The following is a 21,074-nucleotide window of genomic DNA, read 5'->3' as shown; positions in this document are numbered from 1 at the left end:
TCTATATAATCTTATGAACCTACCTGTATATCATTCATTTATTAAATCAATCACATTTCACAATGTCTGAAATACGTATTCCATTTCAGTTTATCATTTTTATCGAAAGATTAAATGATTCACTATTTCCCTCGATGTTATTGAAAATAAAATTCTCAGACACACACTTCGACAACGGCCCACATCGAACATGTCAAAGAGCAAAACAAAGACGTTTCAAGCAAATCTTTAAATCTAGTGTACAAAGTAATAAATATTATCAACCAAAATATATCTATAAGTTGTCGAAATTACAGCTAAGTTATTATTTCAATATTTTCGTGCGATCGCGTATAATGCAAATCAAATGACATCTCAGCTTTCGTCGCCTAGATTTCTCGGCTCGGATACGATGTTTCCAATATGCCTGAAAAAACTTTGTCACAGCTCCTAACCTAGAACGATACATCCACGAAGTTCCATGTTTTTAATATAGATCGCGAGTTTCCTGCTTGAAACGTTCATAAATCTTAAATCATAAATCTTAAAGAACAATTGGATAACAATGGACCCTTGAGCTGGGAAGGGGATGACATTGGGATGCTAGAGTTGAGAAAGGGATGACAATGGGATGCTGGAGCTAAGCAGGAGATGACAAGAGATCCTGGAGATGGGAAGGGGATGACGGTGGGATGCTAGAGTTTAGAAGGGGGTGACAATGGGATGCTGGAGCTAAGAAGGAGATGACAATGGGATGCTGGTGCTGAGCAGGAGATGACAATGGGTGGTGGAGCAAAGAAGGAGATGACAATGGGATGCTTGAGCTGAGGAGATGACAATGGGATGCTGGAGCTAAGAAGGAGATGACAATGGGATGCTTGAGCTGAGGAGATGACAATGGGATGCTGGAGCTAAGCAGGAGATGACAGTGGGATGCTGGAGCTAAGAAGGAGATGACAATGGGATGCTTGAGCTGAGGAGATGACAATGGGATGCTGGAGCTAAGCAGGAGATGACAATGGGATGCTGGAGCTAAGCAGGAGATGACAATGGGATGCTGGAGCTAAGCAGGAGATGACAATGGGATGCTGGAGCTAAGCAGGAGATGACAGTGGAATGCTGGAGCAAAGAAGGAGATGACGATGGGATGCTTGAGCTGAGGAGATGACAATGGGATGCTGGAGCTAAGCAGGAGATGACAATGGGATGCTGGAGCTAAGCAGGAGATGACAGTGGGATGCTTGAGCTGAGGAGATGACAATGGGATGCTGGAGCTAAGCAGGAGATGACAGTGGGATGCTTGAGCTGAGGAGATGACAATGGGATGCTGGAGCTAAGAAGGAGATGACAATAGATCCTGGAGATGGGGAGGGGATGACGGTGGGATGCTAGAGTTTAGAAGGGGGTGACAATGGGATGCTGGAGCTAGGAAGGGGATGACAATACATCCTGGAGCTGAGAGAGGGATAGTGTTCCCTCACTGTTGCACACTGTTGTTTTTAAAAAGGGACAGAAGGACAGACAGAATAACAATTGTTTTCCTAATTTGCCTAGTTTGGAACTAAAGGTATGCTCAAGCGGACCGCCACCATTAAACCAAATTGTGCTGGTCCGTAATGGTTTGTTTGTTATATAATGCTGCACTCAGAAATGCTGCAGCTGTATGCCGCATGTAAATAAATATCAAATCTGGATCATACAAACCAATATTATGAGCAATGTCAAACAACTTCATGGTACAATGGCGCACAGTCAGTCAAGTCCACCCTACACACTAGCACAGGTTGTTGTAGACCTATTTTAACCCAGTCTCTCATTTGAAGTATATGAAAGTTCATTGTATTTGGTTATATTTTGAACATGTTTGATATCAGTGTTTGCGTTTACGGCGTCTCATATACAAAAATTCGCACTGAAAAAAAAATAGAACGCAAAAAAACCCTTACTTGTTTTTTATTTTGAAAAAAGTTCACTTCACGCATAACTTATTGTTGTTTTGTTTCGTGTGTCTCTCGCTCCCAAAACCCATGTGATAATGTGTATCCAATATTCGCTGGGTTCCGGTGCAAGCCAGATTTCAGCGGGAACGCGGGAAACTGAGAGGTATCCGATGACGTTTCTCTTCCATGTCGTGTCCGTAATGGCATCGCTGATTGGTTTACAAAACGGAAATAGACACGTAAGCCAAAAGCAGACCTTGTAAACAGTATTTTGTCAATGTCAAGGACTAAAGTCCAAATGGCATCCCCGAAACTTTGTCAAAAGAAAAATAGGTTTCAAGAAAGTTTGCTTGAAGAGCCAAAATACTCTTTCAACACCGTAGGCCGGTAGACCATCCATGTCGTAGTCACGTCAAAATAAAGGGTAGATCTATATAATCTTATGAACCTACCTGTCATATCATTCATTTATTAAATCAATCTCATTTCACAATGTCTGAAATACGTATTCCATTTCAATTTATCATTTTTTATCGAAAGATTAAATGATTCACTATTTCCCTCGATGTTATTGAAAATAAAATTCTCAGACACTCACTTTGACAACGGTCCACATCAAACATGTCAAAGAGCAAAACAAAGACGTTTCAAGCAAATCTTTAAATCTAGTATACAAAGTTATAAATATTATCAACCAAAATATATCTATAAGTTGTCGAAATTACAGCTAAGTTATTATTTCAATATTTTCGTGCGATCGCGTATAATGCAAATCAAATGACATCTCGGCTTTCGTCGCCTAGATTTCTCGGCTCGGATACGATGTTTCCAATATGCCTGAAAAAACTTTGTCACAGCTCCTAACCTAGAACGATACATCCACGAAGTTCCATGTTTTTAATATAGATCGCGAGTTTCCTGCTTGAAACGTTCATAATAATAAAAAACTTTCGTCAAAATCTTTGATTACACACGTGCCATTGCTGTAATTTGATTGACAGCATTAGGTCATGTACTCTAGTTTGACCAATCACCACCCTCGTAGCAGATATCGGCAAGAAAGCACGTGACAAACTTACAGCGACGAAAAGACTTGGCGAGGTTAGTGTAGATGAAAAAATAAACTTTCTAATACCAAGCTTCGAAAACGGACGTATTTCTTCATGTTACTGACAGCCGCAGGTATCAAGAAATTGGTGATGACAGATACTATTTACAATTATTTATAAAATACTTTTCCGATCAGGTAAACAATGAAAATAAAAAAGAAATAGGTAAGTGGATTTTATATGTTTGTTTATATTTGACAAAAATCGTCAAATTTTCCCTTCCTTGGTCCTCAATCTGGTCGTTTGAATGTGTTAGCTTACATTTGTTTTTATTTACAACTTACTTAAGTTGTAAATGCTTTATTTGAATAATGTGATAAACATAAATATGTATAAATAGTAGGATTAGACCTTTCAAATGATGTATAACATGAAGTTGCAAAGATGTTTTACTAGACTAACATTTAGTCTATGAAATCTTATATTACACAATACCCTTCTCGACTCTAAAAATAAATATATAATTTCCCCTTTGCTGATTTCCTAGCTAGAGCTGGCTTGACTTGCTTTTGTATACGTTTCTAGATTGGTGTTGTTTTCACAAAATATATATATTCCACAGTCATGGTGCAGGACTAATGTTTTACAAGCAGATATTTTCCTTGATAAATGTTGGCTTCATCTATCACACAAGAGTCTCTGGGAACTTGGTGTCACAGCAGATAAAGCTCCAGGTTGACTGGTGTTGAAAGAGTCAAGTGGCTAATCTATGAAGATTTCAAAGATGTTTTGTGTACACACATAAAACCTGAGACTTAAAGATTTTAACCACACACTTATAAATGCTCAGAATGGCCTAAATTTCAGCATTTCAGGTCCACATTTAACAAATTTGGGAACACAAAGCAAACACTGAATATGTACTATTTGTCAAAATAAACACACGTCTGTGAATGTGTAAATGTTACCTGTTGGATCAGCCAGTGTAAGAATTGTTCAATACAATGACCCTACATGCTCAAATAGTCTAAGTAACACCTCGCTCTGAAATACAGACTTCATCAGAACAGTAGATATATTACATTAAATGTCACTAATGTTGAAAAGTTCATATTGCCTGAAGAGGCATAACTGCCAAAGATAGGAGTCCACAGCTGACATTTTCTAATGGCAAAGTCCATAAGGTGAGATTCCTAATTCAACACTGCAAATGTCAATTAAACAGAATAGACGCCAAACTTCTATAGCTTATGGTTGTGGAAATGAAACATGCCAGGATAATTCTTCATAATCATGTTATATAATAAACACACTGAAATCCAGTTTCATAATGTGATAAGCTCAGTTAGCTCACACATGAAAAGTCATGCTGGCACCTTTTTTTTATTCATGGAAGTTCTCATCTTCCCAAGGGAAGGACGTTAGCTGATTGTAAAAGTTTATACCCTTTCCAAACTACGCTGGAATTTTGTGGCTTGATCGTAGCGCCACCAGTGGCTATTATGAGTTATGTCCCATCTATGTCCCTCCTATTGACCAACCAGATTCCACCTCTCACATCACTTGCATTTGCTTCAAACAACATAGTGGGGCCCAGTCAAGACAATCTGATTGATAATGAAGATCTATATTGTAATCAAAGCGGGCCTTCCCTAGCAAAGTGCAGCAAATAATTTTAACACCGTCATAAAAAACATTTAAAGATTTGGGAAATATTTGTAAATGCCAGTTGACGTGCAAATCCAGCAGTCAATCGAAATCTGCACATTGAGATCCATGTTGTTTAATAACTAGATGTCAAGTTCAATTTTGAGTGGACTGCGCACACACTCGTTAGTCCAGCCAGAATATAACACCAGAATTCGAGCCTAGTTTGGCAAGAGTTAGACTAACATCTAGTCTCTGAAATGAACATATCTTACAGAAAAACAGTTGTTCAATTATCTTAATAAAAATAATATAAAAGGGAGCCCAGTGACTCTCTTAATTTTCAGATTTTCTGATAGTGCAGTAATCTAGACTTGCCAAACATTATAGAGTTGCATGGGCTGTATTTGATATATATTTGTATCAGGGTCTGTAAGACAGACTAGGCAAGAGTAGAAACTAGACTTTTACAGTCAGTTAACTCCCTTGCATAAGGAAGCCATAGGAAGATGGGAAGTTCTTTGAAATTAACACTTAAACTAAACCAGCATTTACACGATTTAAATTTGCTTTGCATTCGATATTTAGTTGTACATAGATCTACTACAGGCATATTAGTTTTATTCCATGATGTACACACTGACTATATGTAGACTGTGCCTCTGGTCTATGCCTATGACCATCATGCACCTGACCACTTTCCTCTTTAACTTGATTTAAATTAATGCAAAGAGTTCAGAGTAGAGAAATGGTAGGTTCAACATTTTTAGACTGGTGTCTAGACTTACGCTCGATGCTTTGGCTCTGGCATCTGTGCCTTAAGATTGGTTGACAACTTTTATTGTCCCCTGCCTCGTTACACCTCTGATCAAGTGAAAATGGATTAACAATGCTACACTAGAGACAAGAGTGCTCTGAGAGCACAACATCCCCTGCATGAATTTTTTTAACGAGTCTGGAATACAAGCTCCGTAAAACAGGGGCAGTAACTCTGTCAAAATTAGTCGAAATGAAACGGGACTGCGATATGCGTATCATCAACATGTTGACATCTTGTGTGTAGAGTGTCAGGGATATTCTCTGGAAACTGTAGGAGGAGTTGATTTCACAAGCTTAGTACCCTCTCTCACAATAAGGCAAATGAAACTCCGTAAAACGGGCAGTCACTCTGTCAAAATTATACGAAATGAAACGGGACTGCGATATGCATATCATCAACATGTTGACATCTTGTGTGTAGAGTGTCAGGGATATTCTTTGGAAACTGTAGGAGGAGTTGATTTCACAAGCTTAGTACCCTCTCTCACAATTAGGCAAATGAAACTCCGTAAAACGGGCAGTCACTCTGTCAAAATTAGTCGAAATGAAACGGGACTGCGATATGCATATCATCAACAAGTCGACATCTTGTGTGTAGAGTGTCAGGCATATTCTCTGGACACTGTAGGAGGAGTTGATTTCACAAGCTTAGTACCCTCTCTCACAATTAGGCAAATGAAACTCCGTAAAACGGGCAGTCACTCTGTCAAAATTAGTCGAAATGAAACGGGACTGCGATATGCATATCATCAACATGTTGACATCTTGTGTGTAGAGTGTCAGGGATATTCTTTGGAAACTGTAGGAGGAGTTGATTTCACAAGCTTAGTACCCTCTCTCACAATTAGGCAAATGGAGCTCCGTAAAACAGGGGCAGTAACTCTGTTAAAATTAGTCGAAATGAAACGGGACTGCGATATGCATATCATCAACATGTCGATATCTTGTGTGTAGAGCGTCAGGGATATTCTCTGGAAACTGTAGGAGGAGTTGATTTCACAAGCTTAGTACCCTCTCTCACAATAAGGCAAATGAAGCTCCGTAAAACAGGGGCAGTAACTCTTTCAAAATTAGTCGAAACGTAACGGGACTGCGATATGTGTATCATCAACATGTTGACATCTTGTGTGTAGAGTTTCAGGGATATTCTCTGGAAACTGTAGAAGTTGATTTCACAAGCTTAGTACCCTCTGTGGGACGGACAGATGGACGGACGGACTGCTCCACGACATAATCCCCCTTCGGCCATTCTGGCCCGGCGGGGGATAAAAATGGATAGCTGTGGGTAACTTAAGCTACTGTTTGGTATGGGTGAGTGAAAGCGAGGTCAGATACCATAGAAAGTTCATGAGTTTTGTAAAAATGGTCCCTAACGAGAATGAGTGTGGTATTTTATTCAATACCATCTTAAATATGTACTAAAGTGTAAATAAATAACAATTTTCGTTCGTTAAACAGACCAAACCCAAACTGACTGCTCATGAACATTGACATTTCTAGTACATAGTTGTTTGTAAAAAGATCCACCTCTGAATTGATCGGTCGCTGTATTAAAACAGGGGTAACTGCTGAATTTACCAGCTGTCCGTACCATTTTGGGAAGAGGGAAATCAAAGTGCTCGCCAAAAACTTCCATGTTAACTGTACAAACGAACGCAAGGTCACCATAAGAATAAGAGAAGACAACCAGGATCTACGCACAGTGTGTTATGCTACAGATCCATACGGAATGTTATTATTCACATTTGGAATGTTTGGACCACAGAAACAGAGTCAGGCACTTCCCCAGTTTTCGAATGATTGGTACGGGGACTGTACCGGGACTGTACCGGGACTGTTGCTTGATCGTGCAGTCGTGTATGTCCATTCATAAACACTTTCGGAAACCGTGACACAAAATTGGCTTCAAAGGAGACGCTGCAGACACAGCCGGAGCATCCAAGGTTTGTCTAGCAGCGTTAGAAATTGGCACTAGTCCTGTAGTCCTTGCCAAACTGCCCAATAGTTAAGGTATCATAAGGACTAGTAGAAATTGGCCATTTTTAAGAGTTTTGCAATATGTTATTATTATAAGGACTAGTGGACTAAACATGTTAGTTTCTACCCCTGTCTAGATATCAGTCCAAAACGTTTAAACAGACTCTATTTTGCCATGCACAACTTTTCACACAAATCAAGTTGAAAGTCACAAGAGAGGTCAGGTGTATCATGCCCACAGGGCTCAAGATCCATCTGTAGTCGTACATGGAAAATGAATCTAGCTCGATGATATAACATCTATCTAAGCACTATGCATGACTAATATAAAATGCTCTGAGAATTTGATGCATGTGACTATCTTGTTTGGTGTAATAAATCATTTGTAAATGTCTCCCATTTCATTAGATTTCTTCAGTTGTTTTGACATAGAAAAAACTTATAAAAGTTAATGTCTCATGAATATTTATGATCAAATATAGTAGTTTCGGTGTAACCTAGGTCAGTCACAGTTATCCAATCAAAACAAATAAAACAAGGTCAACCTAAACGAAACATATGTATCTCATCACCTGTATGTTCACCATGTTGGCTATAACACCCAATAAGCACTGCATGCTACTCATGGTAGTGTAGACATCTAAATCAACATGTTCAATGCATGTATGATAAACAGAAACAGCTGATGGATCCACAGTTTTAACGAAGTTGCTATATTGAGGTAACTCCTTACTTACTAGGGATAGTAGTTGATCAAGCTGATGAATACTTGTAATGGCTAACGCTTCATCTCTCTTACAGTCGAGGAACACTGCACTGCACTGCAGATGAACACACAAGGTATTTGAGTAATAACCAAAATAACCCACTCCACTCTCACTCAAAATTACAGATGACATGTCCCTTATTAAATAAACATTAATATTACTATGGACATATACTGTTTATCATGAAACTAATATGAGCATGAAATTAATGTGAAAAATGAGAGCATTCTTATCTCCACATTTACAGGAGTTCATTGCTGTCAGGTTCACGGAAACAATGGTAAATATAACAAAACTAACAATAAACAATGTAACTGAGCCTTGGACTTAGTGTGTCTCACCAAGTTTATTGTCAAGTGGGATAATTTGTTTCTACATAAGTTCATGAAGCAGTTATGACAGTCACCAGTTGCCTATCAAGCATATGACATGGTCTTTGTTCTTGGGTAACCTTGTCAAATAATGGTTTAGCTACAAGCAACATACTGTTCATCCATGGAGTGAACATGTCCAGTACAGCAACATTGCTCATAGCGAATGCACAACCTGTTATCAAGTGTATTTTAAGGTCAGCACTTATTTTAATACCTAAGTCTTAGTAAACCACCCAATCAAACCTGCTTCACTATTACAATAGCACAGTCACCCTTGCGCTTGCCTTCTCTAATGTTTCTCTTGTCTCTATTGTCTAGCCCAAGCCCCTTACTTTCAGTGACAGGGTGCATTATGGGACTGGTCAGTTTGAATTTAGACTTGTATTTGATGGAAGCAAGTTCAGTTCATCGCTGAACTAATTTAGTCAACTATCACAGGTTAGTTTATATTTGAATTGTATATTCATGTGTTCTTATTTAGTGCTTTGATACAATAATGGTTTTCTAAGGTGCATATGTATGGTTTCTTAACTTCTTTTACTTATATTGTGAGGTGTGGTAAATATGTATATCATTTCAGTCATGGTAGTCAGGTAATTGTAGTTAGGCTAAATTTGTTTAAATACTTTAAGTATGTAAGTATGTTTTTTAGAGCCAATCTTAAATAGCATTTTCATGTTGATATTACTGAACTTATTGCATAACTACGTATAATGAGTACCTGTATTGGAAGACCGGACCTTTAAATTAAAGTTCTGCACCTAACTTGACAGGTATGAACGTATGTCTGTATGATGAGGTGAGTGATTAGAATACATATGTTAGAGTTATTGTATATACCTAAGAATGTACACATATTGATGAAATATGTTAAACTGTAATTATGTTAGATATATATATTTATGTTCAGGTGTATCCCGGCAAATCAAATGATGCATACGATGTTGTGACATCATAGGGCTCAGTGCCATGCACTTGGTGAGGATAATTATCTTTTATATGCATTCATGTTGGTATGTACTGAAATAGTGTGTTATGTATTCATGTTGGTATGTACTGAAATAGTGTGTTATGTATTCATGTTGGTATATACTGAAATAGTGTGTTATGTATTCATGTTGATATGTACTGAAATAGTGTGTTATGTATTCATGTTGATATGTACTGAAATAGTGTGTTATGTATTCATGTTGATATGTACTGAAATAGTGTGTTATGTATTCATGTTGATATGTACTGAAATAGAGTGTTATGTATTCATGTTGGTATGTACTGAAATAGTGTTATGTATTCATGTTGATATGTACTGAAATAGTGTGTTATGTATTCATGTTGATATGTACTGAAATAGTGTTATGTATTCATGTTGATATGAACTGAAATAGTGTTATGTATTCATGTTGAAATGAACTGAAATAGTGTGTTATGTATTCATGTTGATATGAACTGAAATAGTGTGTTATGTATTCATGTTGAAATGAACTGAAATAGTGTTATGAATAACTTTTGAAATGAACTGAAATAGTGTTATGTATTCATGTTGATATGTACTGAAATAGTGTTATGTATTCATGTTGATATGTACTGAAATAGTGTGTTATGTATTCATGTTGATATGTACTGAAATAGTGTGTTATGTATTCATGTTGATATGTACTGAAATAGTGTGTTATGTATTCATGTTGATATGTACTGAAATAGTGTGTTATGTATTCATGTTGATATGTACTGAAATAGTGTGTTATGTATTCATGTTGATATGTACTGAAATAGTGTGTTATGTATTCATGTTGATATGTACTGAAATAGTGTGTTATGTATTCATGTTGATATGTACTGAAATAGTGTGTTATGTATTCATGTTGATATGTACTGAAATAGTGTGTTATGTATTCATGTTGATATGTACTGAAATAGTGTTATGTATTCATGTTGATATGTACTGAAATAGTGTGTTATGTATTCATGTTGATATGTACTGAAAAAGTGTTATGTATTCATGTTGATATGTACTGAAATAGTGTTATGTATTCATGTTGATATGTACTGAAATAGTGTGTTATGTATTCATGTTGGTATGTACTGAAATAGTGTGTTATGTATTCATGTTGATATGTACTGAAATAGTGTGTTATGTATTCATGTTGATATGTACTGAAATAGTGTGTTATGTATTCATGTTGGTATGTACTGAAATAGTGTGGTATGTATTCATGTTGGTATATACTGAAATAGTGTGTTATGTATTCATGTTGATATGTACTGAAATAGTGTTATGTATTCATGTTGATATGTACTGAAATAGTGTTATGTATTCATGTTGATATGTACTGAAATAGTGTGTTATGTATTCATGTTGAAATGAACTGAAATAGTGTTATGTATTCATGTTGATATGTACTGAAATAGTGTTATGTATTCATGTTGATATGTACTGAAATAGTGTGTTATGTATTCATGTTGGTATATACTGAAATAGTGTTATGTATTCATGTTGATATGTACTGAAAAAGTGTGTTATGTATTCATGTTGATATGTACTGAAATAGTGTGTTATGTATTCATGTTGATATGTACTGAAATAGTGTGTTATGTATTCATGTTGATATGTACTGAAATAGTGTGGTATGTATTCATGTTGATATGAACTGAAATAGTGTGTTATGTATTCATGTTGATATGTACTGAAATAGTGTTATGTATTCATGTTGATATGTACTGAAATAGTGTGTTATGTATTCATGTTGATATGTACTGAAATAGTGTTATGTATTCATGTTGATATGTACTGAAATAGTGTGTTATGTATTCATGTTGATATGTACTGAAATAGTGTGTTATGTATTCATGTTGATATGTACTGAAATAGTGTGTTATGTATTCATGTTGGTATATACTGAAATAGTGTGTTATGTATTCATGTTGGTATGTACTAAAATAGTGTTATGTATTCATGTTGAAATGAACTGAAATAGTGTTATGTATTCATGTTGATATGTACTGAAATAGTGTTATGTATTCATGTTGATATGTACTGAAATAGTGTGTTATGTATTCATGTTGGTATATACTGAAATAGTGTTATGTATTCATGTTGATATGTACTGAAATAGTGTGTTGTGTATTCATGTTGATATGTACTGAAATAGTGTGTTATGTATTCATGTTGGTATGTACTGAAATAGTGTTATGTATTCATGTTGATATGTACTGAAATAGTGTTATGTATTCATGTTGATATGTACTGAAATAGTGTTATGTATTCATGTTGATATGTACTGAAATAGTGTGTTATGTATTCATGATGATATGTACTGAAATAGTGTTATGTATTCATGTTGATATGTACTGAAATAGTGTGTTATGTATTCATGTTGATATGTACTGAAATAGTGTTATGTATTCATGTTGATATGTACTGAAATAGTGTGTTATGTATTCATGATGATATGTACTGAAATAGTGTTATGTATTCATGTTGATATGTACTGAAATAGTGTTATGTATTCATGTTGATATGTACTGAAATAGTGTGTTATGTATTCATGTTGATATGTACTGAAATAGTGTTATGTATTCATGTTGATATGTACTGAAATAGTGTGTTATGTATTCATGATGATATGTACTGAAATAGTGTTATGTATTCATGTTGATATGTACTGAAATAGTGTTATGTATTCATGTTGATATGTACTGAAATAGTGTTATGTATTCATGTTGATATGTACTGAAATAGTGTGTTATGTATTCATGATGATATGTACTGAAATAGTGTTATGTATTCATGTTGATATGTACTGAAATAGTGTGTTATGTATTCATGTTGATATGTACTGAAATAGTGTTATGTATTCATGTTGATATGTACTGAAATAGTGTTATGTATTCATGTTGATATGTACTGAAATAGTGTGTTATGTATTCATGATGATATGTACTGAAATAGTGTTATGTATTCATGTTGATATGTACTGAAATAGTGTTATGTATTCATGTTAATTTCATGATTTACAGTATTCCCTTATTCCTCAAAGCTTGTAAGTTCTTCTCTAAAAAATATCATGTGCAGGGTTGGACATGAATACTAACTAGTCTGTATAAGACTACAGACGTTCTAGAGGGACCACCATAAATCCTTGATTAGATGCACGAGTGTCTCTTTATGTCAGAGACGTCTTACATCAAGAGTTGATTCAAGGCAGGCATCTATTTTTTTAATTTCAGTAAACACTTTTAATTTCCATGAAACTGGGACGTGTAATTGAAATAAAATGAATGTGGTTCGCATTTTGTATGATGAAGGCTTTCGTTTCCATATCACTTCATTGAATATCTAAAGGAATATCGATGTTAAGAGATAAACAATCTTGACCTGGCGTATATTCAAGACAGAAGTTCATTCATTTCACGATTCTGTCAGACCCGGCATGTATTCCTGGCAGATGTTGTTGTTTGTCACTGTTCTGACACCATAAATGTAACACAACCCCAATAACTTAAAACTCAGTATTCATTGAGAAAGTCGACAGGCAATAGTGGGTGTTAACTGTGTCACCGTTTCTCCAGTGTCAATAAGCAACATCTTCTCACAAAAAAACATAGTCCCTTGGTTTTAAGTTTACTTTGAGCACAGCGACACTATTTGGGCCAACTTGTCTCTAATAGTCCTAAAGTTGATTTTCTCTGACAGTCCCAGCACAAAAACTATAGTCGTTATTCTCTTTTTATTTCTTTCAGAGGGGCACAACAATTATTTTCTACACAACGATAATGCTGTCTGGTCTCGTTTGTGAATAAGTTTTGCTGCTCACTTCAAGGAATATTTACCTAAAGATCCATTTGGTTGATGCTCATTTACAGTGCTTTATGGTAGGAAATGTCTAAAATAATAGCAATATCTAATGTTTGTCTATTGTTTCTATACAAATCTACAATTACCTGTTTCTTAGCTCGGCTCAATTCTGGGGATTTGCGAGCCATGACATCGTATGACAGATTACCCTAAGTCAACAAAGCAGACGACAATCACTAAGGGTCACATGACAAGCATGTGATCGAGATTCCACTTATATCAAATTCAACGGCGGGGAAGACCATAATTTGAAACACGTGCCAGTATGGTAATGTGTATTATACAAAGATCCGCTGCCAATACTTACGTCCACTGACTGTAGGTTGATTATGGATCTTAATAATGTTAATTGCACCTGTTAGGTATCAAGTTTACATAACTCAACTACTCAAAAAAAGAACATTTAAACAAACATATTTCTAATATTGGACATGTATTTATTCTTTATGTGGTTATTTCCCTTCATCTTGTCTCAGCAATGAATATCTCCTTTAGTATGGAATTATCAAGATAATCATTTAACATGTTTAAGGTTGTGGCATGTTTGTTATTATGTTTTTACAATTCTTACAGAATAAATATAAAATGTAAAAATAGATATCCCATTATCACTATCTTAAGAATTGTGAAACAACAATTGATTGTGTAGTGGTACATGCATAGCACACAGGTCAGAAATCCAGTAAGTTAAGCAATGTTGGATGCGTAGAATCCTTGGATGGATGAACGTAGTCATCAGCTTGGCTCCTGAGAGTTTCTCGGGCTTCGTTCCTGCCCCACACTGCACATGTGATGATTCCTTGTGCATGTGACTTCGGTCGAAGTACAGCCTAAGAAATTGGCACAGTCCTGTCATCCTTGCCAAACTGCCAAATAGTTGAGGTATCATAAGGACATTTAAATATTTGCCATTTTTTAGGATTTTGCTAATGTTATCATAAGGATTAGTGGACTAAAAATGAGATGGTAATATGAATGTTAACGTTCTTGCACCTCACAGGCAGCTATGGCAGGGGGCTGGGAGAATGAAACATCGACTAAAACGGTCACCAATGCAAACTTAATGTCAATTTGTCTACTGACTAAAATTCAGAGGTCGCCAAATGACTACCTTGAAAAATATCTTGTGGCGGCTAAATACTACTGCTTCACATACGTAGACACGAACATAAATAATTTGATTGACATTTGTGGCCCCATTTTCTTGATCGCCAGTGTTTTCACGGTCGCAATGGAACGCATATACCATAATCATTGTCTGTTTCATTAACATCCCCATAGCTCAATGCAGCATTACGAGGGATTCTGTTACGTAAACTCTTTCAACACCGTAGGCCGGTACTCCGGCCAAGAAGCCTCAAGTCTGGTAGACCGGCCAAGCCGTAGTCACGTCAAAATAATCTATAATTTTATTAATCTCCCTGTCATATCATTCTTTTATTACATCTATCACATTTCACAATGTCTGAAATATGTATTCCATTTCAATTTATATTTTTTTCATCGATAGATTCACTATTAACTACTTCCCACAATTTTATTGAAAATAAAATTCTTGGACACACACTTAGACAACAAGTCCACATCGAACATGTCAAAGAGCAAATAAAGACGTTTCAAGCAAATCTTTAAATATATTATACAAAGTGATTAATACAATGAACAAAAATATTTCTAAAAGTTGTCAAACTAACATCTAAGTTATTATTTCCATCTTGTAAGTCAAATGACATCTCGGCTTTTGTTGCCTCGCTCGGACACGATGTTTATGCCAAACTATATGCATGAAAAATCTTTGTCACAGCTAGCATGATACATCCATGAAGTTTCATATTTTTAATATAGATCTTAATTTCCTGCTTAAAAACCTTAGGAATAACAAGATTTAACAAAAATCTTTCATCAAAATCTGAAATTCATCACACACGAGGACAGTATCATAGCTGTAATTTGATATGCTGCCTTAGGTCACATGCTCAAATTTGACCAATCACGAAGCTTGTAGCAGATTTCATCAAGAAAGCGTCATTTGAAACTAATTTTTATCCAATAAAATTCCATGTTAGTTTGTACATGTTGTAACAGATCTATATATGAAAAGACTTCAGGTGATGTTACGACCGTGTAGATGAAAAAACAAGCTTTCTAGCGGTGTATTATACGACAGTCTTCGACAAACATAACTTCATACGAAGTTTCGAAAACGGAGGTATTTCTTCACGTTACTGAGCGCCTTTTGTGGGAAATAAATTATTTCATTGTTGCTAATTAAGAAAAGAGTGAACCTGGAACAATATTCATTGCATAATGAATATATTCAGTAACGATCTAAACACACATTGTCGAAGACCTATAGAAATCTGTTAATGACAGATTGTTGTCTCCTGCTTGCCAACGAAAAGAACAGCAGATCGTGGAAAACATGCTAATAATAACTGTACTTGTGAATAATTACTCCTAAAGTCGACAATGAACAGAAATACATAATTATAATGTAATTACTATTTTACTTTAGTTGACGATGCTCATTGGATAAGCAAGGATATACCTATGTCATCTAGAAAAATAAATTGCATCATTAAAGTCACAAATAACAAAAATCAAGTACACTAACATACAATTTAAAGCCAACTGCTATGACTTGTACATATTATAATAGTTATTTCATAAAAGATAATTTCAAATGTTTTTGGCTACCTAAATACTGGTAGCCATATGGCTACTAGTTAAAAAATTAAACTTTGAGGCCTGCGAGTACACACTGATAGGGCTTGGACAAGTCCATACTTACAACCAGGGGTCCTGACCCTGTATTACCAGGCCCTACCCAGGTACCCACTGTAGGTGTCAGGAGTTAGGTATAAAATATTACATGGGGAATTGTTGTACTAGAGCCCAGGCAAAATCTGTTTAAGATACACATGTTAAATGATCTGATCAGGAATATACTAAAGTTAACTGAAGCTTTATCTTTGCTCAAATGCTTAAAGGTTGGAAGGAATGTGTGCATAGTCAGAATGAAATGTAAACATTAGTGGTTTGTAGTACAACCAATACAGAACAGTGGGTACCCAGGTCCTACGTATCCAGGACCCACCAGTCAAAGCCGTACACACTGCACCACTAACAAGGGTGCTTGGAGTTATACGCTTTACAAGTACTGTTTCATCATGTCGTACAGAATAATGAGTGGAATTGCAAGATTCTTAATAGATGACCATGTATAACAATAATTAATAATGGATAGAATATACTATAGGCTGCAAGAATATTGGAAAGGTAAAGGTGCAATAAACAAAACCAGCTGAAGCAGCTGAGGTATCTAAACATGTTGCTAAGAATTAGTTAAAGAAAGAAGCAGCATGGCAAATATACTTGCCGGCCTGGCGATATATGCGGCGGAAAAAGTTTGATATTTCCATAACTAATCAAGTTCATCAGGCTGACCTCTTGTTACTTCCACATGATAAGAAAAGACACAAAACATATGAATATGCTTTAACTGTAGTAGATGTAGCTAGTCAATACAAAGAGGCCAAACCATTAAACTCAAAAGATTCAACTGAAGCAGCTAATGCACTGGATCGCATATATAACACTGACCCTTAAAAGGGTCTCAGTTATTTTATGTAGATCCTGGACGCGAGTTTATGAGATCAGTAACTAAACTATTAATAAAACATGATGTTTACAATCAGGCATGGCGAAAAAGATCCAAGCTGTTGTTGAAAGGTTTAACCAAACATAATCAGAACGCTTGTTTGGGTATCCGTGAGTATGGTTTTACGCTACTTTTAGCAATATTCCATCAATATCATGGCAGGGGACACCAAAACTGGGCTTCACACATTGTACCCATGTCGGGAATTGAACCTGAGTTTTCGTCGTGATGAGCGAACGTTTTAACCACTCGGCTGACCTGTATGGGTATCAATATGCTCAGGAGATGGTGATAAGTGATAAAAGATCAACTGAATGGGCGACAGGATTATCAGCTGATGAGAAAAAAGTTCTAGAACAGGGGAGACTACAAGCGCACCAAAACCAGAGAACTGGTAGGAGATTAAGAATAAATTCATCACATAATTGGACCATGGTAAAACTTACGACCTCCATGGAAGCATTTTCAGGAGCCGGGCCTGGTCCAGGTAGGTTGCCCCAGTACCTCCATCGTCTACACTACTACACTGCATTCAATAATAATAACTAAGCATTAAATCCTCTTTCTCTGTTTGGGTCCTGTTATTTTATCAGTGAAATACAAGTCACCTCTACAACTACAACAGCATGAATCATGGAATTATAACTTGCAATTTTGGAATTTTTATGGACATTTGCTGCAGACTTAGGGCTGAATATTCACCTCTGAGCAAGTCTAGATAAATTCCTACATAGTGTAATTCATTGCAGTAAAAATAAATCTGAAACATGCGTAAATCATGATTGAAACCGTAAGCAGCAGGAGAAAATGACTGTGTGTATTTTAATTCAACTGACCTTCACCTCAAAGAAAATACCAAATATGTACATGGTTTACCAATGACATCAATATTCTTGACCACCTTGAACAAAGGATGGGTTCCCTGACCAGCAGGACACAGTATTTTCAGAGGACTCTCTTTGCTTCAGAAATCTATACATAAATGAGTCATGTAAGTAATCAGAAACAATTTGCATGAGAAATTCAGGGATGTATGTATCACAGCTGCGTGTGAAATATATATGATGTAATAAGTGTCTCATAACTGGCATATGCTAAACGTGATTTTGTATTTAAAATTGACTTTCACTTGGTGTGAGTTCATTGGAATATGAACCTAAATAGAGTGAGGGCCAAATTGTATGAATTGATTGTAGCCCCATTTTTATCTCGACACAAATTTATTTATCGTCTATACTAGCGTGACTTCATGTTTCCACTGACAGCCATACAACAACCAGCTGTATCGTGGAATGAAGTAGTCCCTCAAAAGGAGCGGTGACATGAACGTATTCATGCTCACTTTGTTCCACAGTGACATTTTTTAACTTTGTTTACAACAAATATATTCAAATATTATCATCATTAGATGAGTGAGTGAGTGAGTCGGGGTTAACGCCGCTTTTAACATTATTCCAGTTATATCACGGCGTGTCAGCTTCATGTGGGAGGAAAGCCCGAGTGATGCAGGTCTAAGACGTTTACCACTTTGGCGAAACCCATGAGCACGGGTATGGTGCTGACAAACCTAGAAACATAATTGGGGCGAACCAGGATTCGAACCCACAATCATAGGTTTCTGACGTGCCCAAGGGACGCAACTCTGCACAGCGAATCACTGCACCTTAGACGACTGGGCCACCCGTGCCCCCCATCATTAGATGAGATATGTCAGTTTAGAACTACCCTAGTAAGTCAATCACAATGACAGCACCTCCTAAGACATTTACATCAAGTACAGGATGTCAAAATGGCCAACATGATAAACGTGACGGGAGAGATTTCTGAAGTTGTTACTGAACCTGTGGTGATAACAAACATTTGTCATCATTGTTCAATTGGTCGATCATTGAAAGGTGACTGTAAAGATGTGTCAAATAGATACTAAGAGAACCATAGACTGGTGTAGACTGTCACTGTCACTCTAGACACAGATCCAGTCAATACTACGATGGATGTGCATTTCTTTGTTTTGTTTACTAGGAGGGGCTGTAGCATGGACTATCTGAATTTTCTCAATGTATACTTAAATGCTTTGTTTATGATAAAGGGCCTAAAGAGTAAAAAACAATGCTTCTGTATTTAATGCTGCTAAAGATTCTCAGGGTTTTCCCCAGGAATGTGGAAGTAGGCCGTCACTGTTTACGGCATTTCAAGAATAGACTTGTGAAAAACTCATGAATGTCAAAGTGTGTCGTTCATACACTTATGAACATCAGTTTCGCTGTCATGTCAACGATCTCTCATCCTGCGGAAAAGTTCTAGATCTATATCTTGCAAACTTCGCATTAAAAAATTATAACACTATAAAGTTCACTTCGGCTTTTGAGTTTGCTTAATTTAGAAAACAAAGCGATTCTCGATTTTTTCAGAATGATCATGAGCAATCACAGATATTTGTGATTTATCAAATCACCAAAGTGAATTTTCCGAGTTAATATCAAATATTTAGATCTAGATCTACACCAAATAACACTATAAATGGTAAATTAGTAAAATGAATTGAAAACAGTGAAGTGTATTTGTGTGCATGATATATGTTGAATTTTAGAGAAGAGACACATATAGATCTATGTCACTGTGGTATTCAGGCATGATTATGATCCTAAATGTGCACAGGATGTTATCTATTGAATGAACATCTGCGAAAGGTGTGCAGTGTTGAAGGTGAATGACGAATTTGACAACTTTCTCAGTAGCCTAGGCCTATTAAACAACATGAGCAAGTTCGCGGCATTTGATGTTGGAATCGTCAACTAGACCTAGCCTAAATATTAACTGCCAAACTCGCTCCAGAGCCTGTAAAACCTAAAGAACATTGGGTTCGTTTATAGTGTTACTACATTAAAAACAATTATAAGCAAGTGAGACAGCAACCATTCAAAGACGTGATTAACCACGCCCAAACATCTTATCCAAAAACTGCTGCGATGGGAACAAAGCCTTGCAGTGATCGGTGTACCGACTGGCCAAGCCCCAAGACAATGCGATGTTACCAGTAAGATAATACCGTTAAATTTTACTGAATAAATTCCCGACCCGACTACACACAAGAAATGTCTGAACTGAACTATACAACTTTACGATTACAGTGCACAGCCGTGTATTTTTCCCGTCCAGATATTTGTAAAAACATCATCAAAACAATCTGGCACGTGACTCACTGCCAGTGCATGCACCGCTGCCCGTGCGTAATGTGCACGCACAAAAGGGGGAATGCACGACGAGTGATATTGGAAATGTCCAAATAGAAATCGTAGGCAAAGCATGCAATTGTACCAACCTTCAACTTATGCAACACACGCTCCAAAAGAAACCCTTGTAGATATCACCGTGAATAGGTCATGGCGCGAATTTCTCAGCCAAGAGTTTCGAATTACACAAGGTTGATGGAAAAACGAGAATCTTCCTGCGGAAAAAGAATTGATGTCCGACCACCTCCAACCAAGTTCAAAATAATAATTCCATATGAATGAAAGAAAACACACACTTTAGACCTTTTTCAACCAACATAAACTTGATTGACGATGAGGTTATTCCTGTACAAAATGAATGCTGTTCCAAAGCTGTTGTATATGGTGATAATTCGCTAGCTCTCGCAGGGCTCTCTGGACGTTGCCGCGTTGGAGGATATTGGTCGAAATCGCAGAGCAGAAAGCATTCCAAGACTGGCGTTCTCATTTAAAAGCAGTCACGTGACAATCAATCCCACCGAGGACTATCGTGACAATATTATTGCTTCAGCTAGTTGTGGATTTATTTAAACACGCCCAACAGTCATTTGAAGTCTTTCGATTCTGCTATGAATAACAGCAAATTGCTTTATTTTAGGCAGTAGGTAACTGTTTTATATATATTCATATAGAAAACGCACGGTAAAGTTCTAACTCTCAGGCACAATATAGTAATAATTAATTAAGTGGAGTAAGATTGAACACAGTTTTAATTGGCTAACGCTTTCAACTCG

At 36.4% G+C, this 21,074-nt stretch overlaps 1 protein-coding gene across 3 annotated transcripts in view; it reads right to left on the bottom strand.

The window, feature by feature from the left end:
• The window catches only part of LOC139473397 (fibroblast growth factor receptor 1-like), a 122,117-nt gene extending 101,397 nt beyond the window's left edge, over positions 1–20,720 (bottom strand). For 2 of the 3 annotated variants that reach the window (XM_071255965.1, XM_071255963.1), the window contains exon 1: positions 20,391–20,720. The gene's annotated coding sequence lies outside the window, so the exon portion shown is untranslated. Of the gene's footprint in view, positions 1–8,148; positions 8,174–20,390 lie in introns of those variants that run through there. The other variant, XM_071255964.1, reaches the window with a different exon arrangement.
• Between the last annotated feature and the right edge of the window lie 354 nt (positions 20,721–21,074).

Source organism: Haliotis cracherodii, unplaced genomic scaffold, assembly GCF_022045235.1.
Source record: "Haliotis cracherodii isolate W230 unplaced genomic scaffold, xgHalCrac1.p SCAF_28, whole genome shotgun sequence".
NCBI classification, from domain to species: domain Eukaryota; kingdom Metazoa; phylum Mollusca; class Gastropoda; order Lepetellida; family Haliotidae; genus Haliotis; species Haliotis cracherodii.
This window is presented reverse-complemented; position numbering and strand designations above follow the sequence as displayed.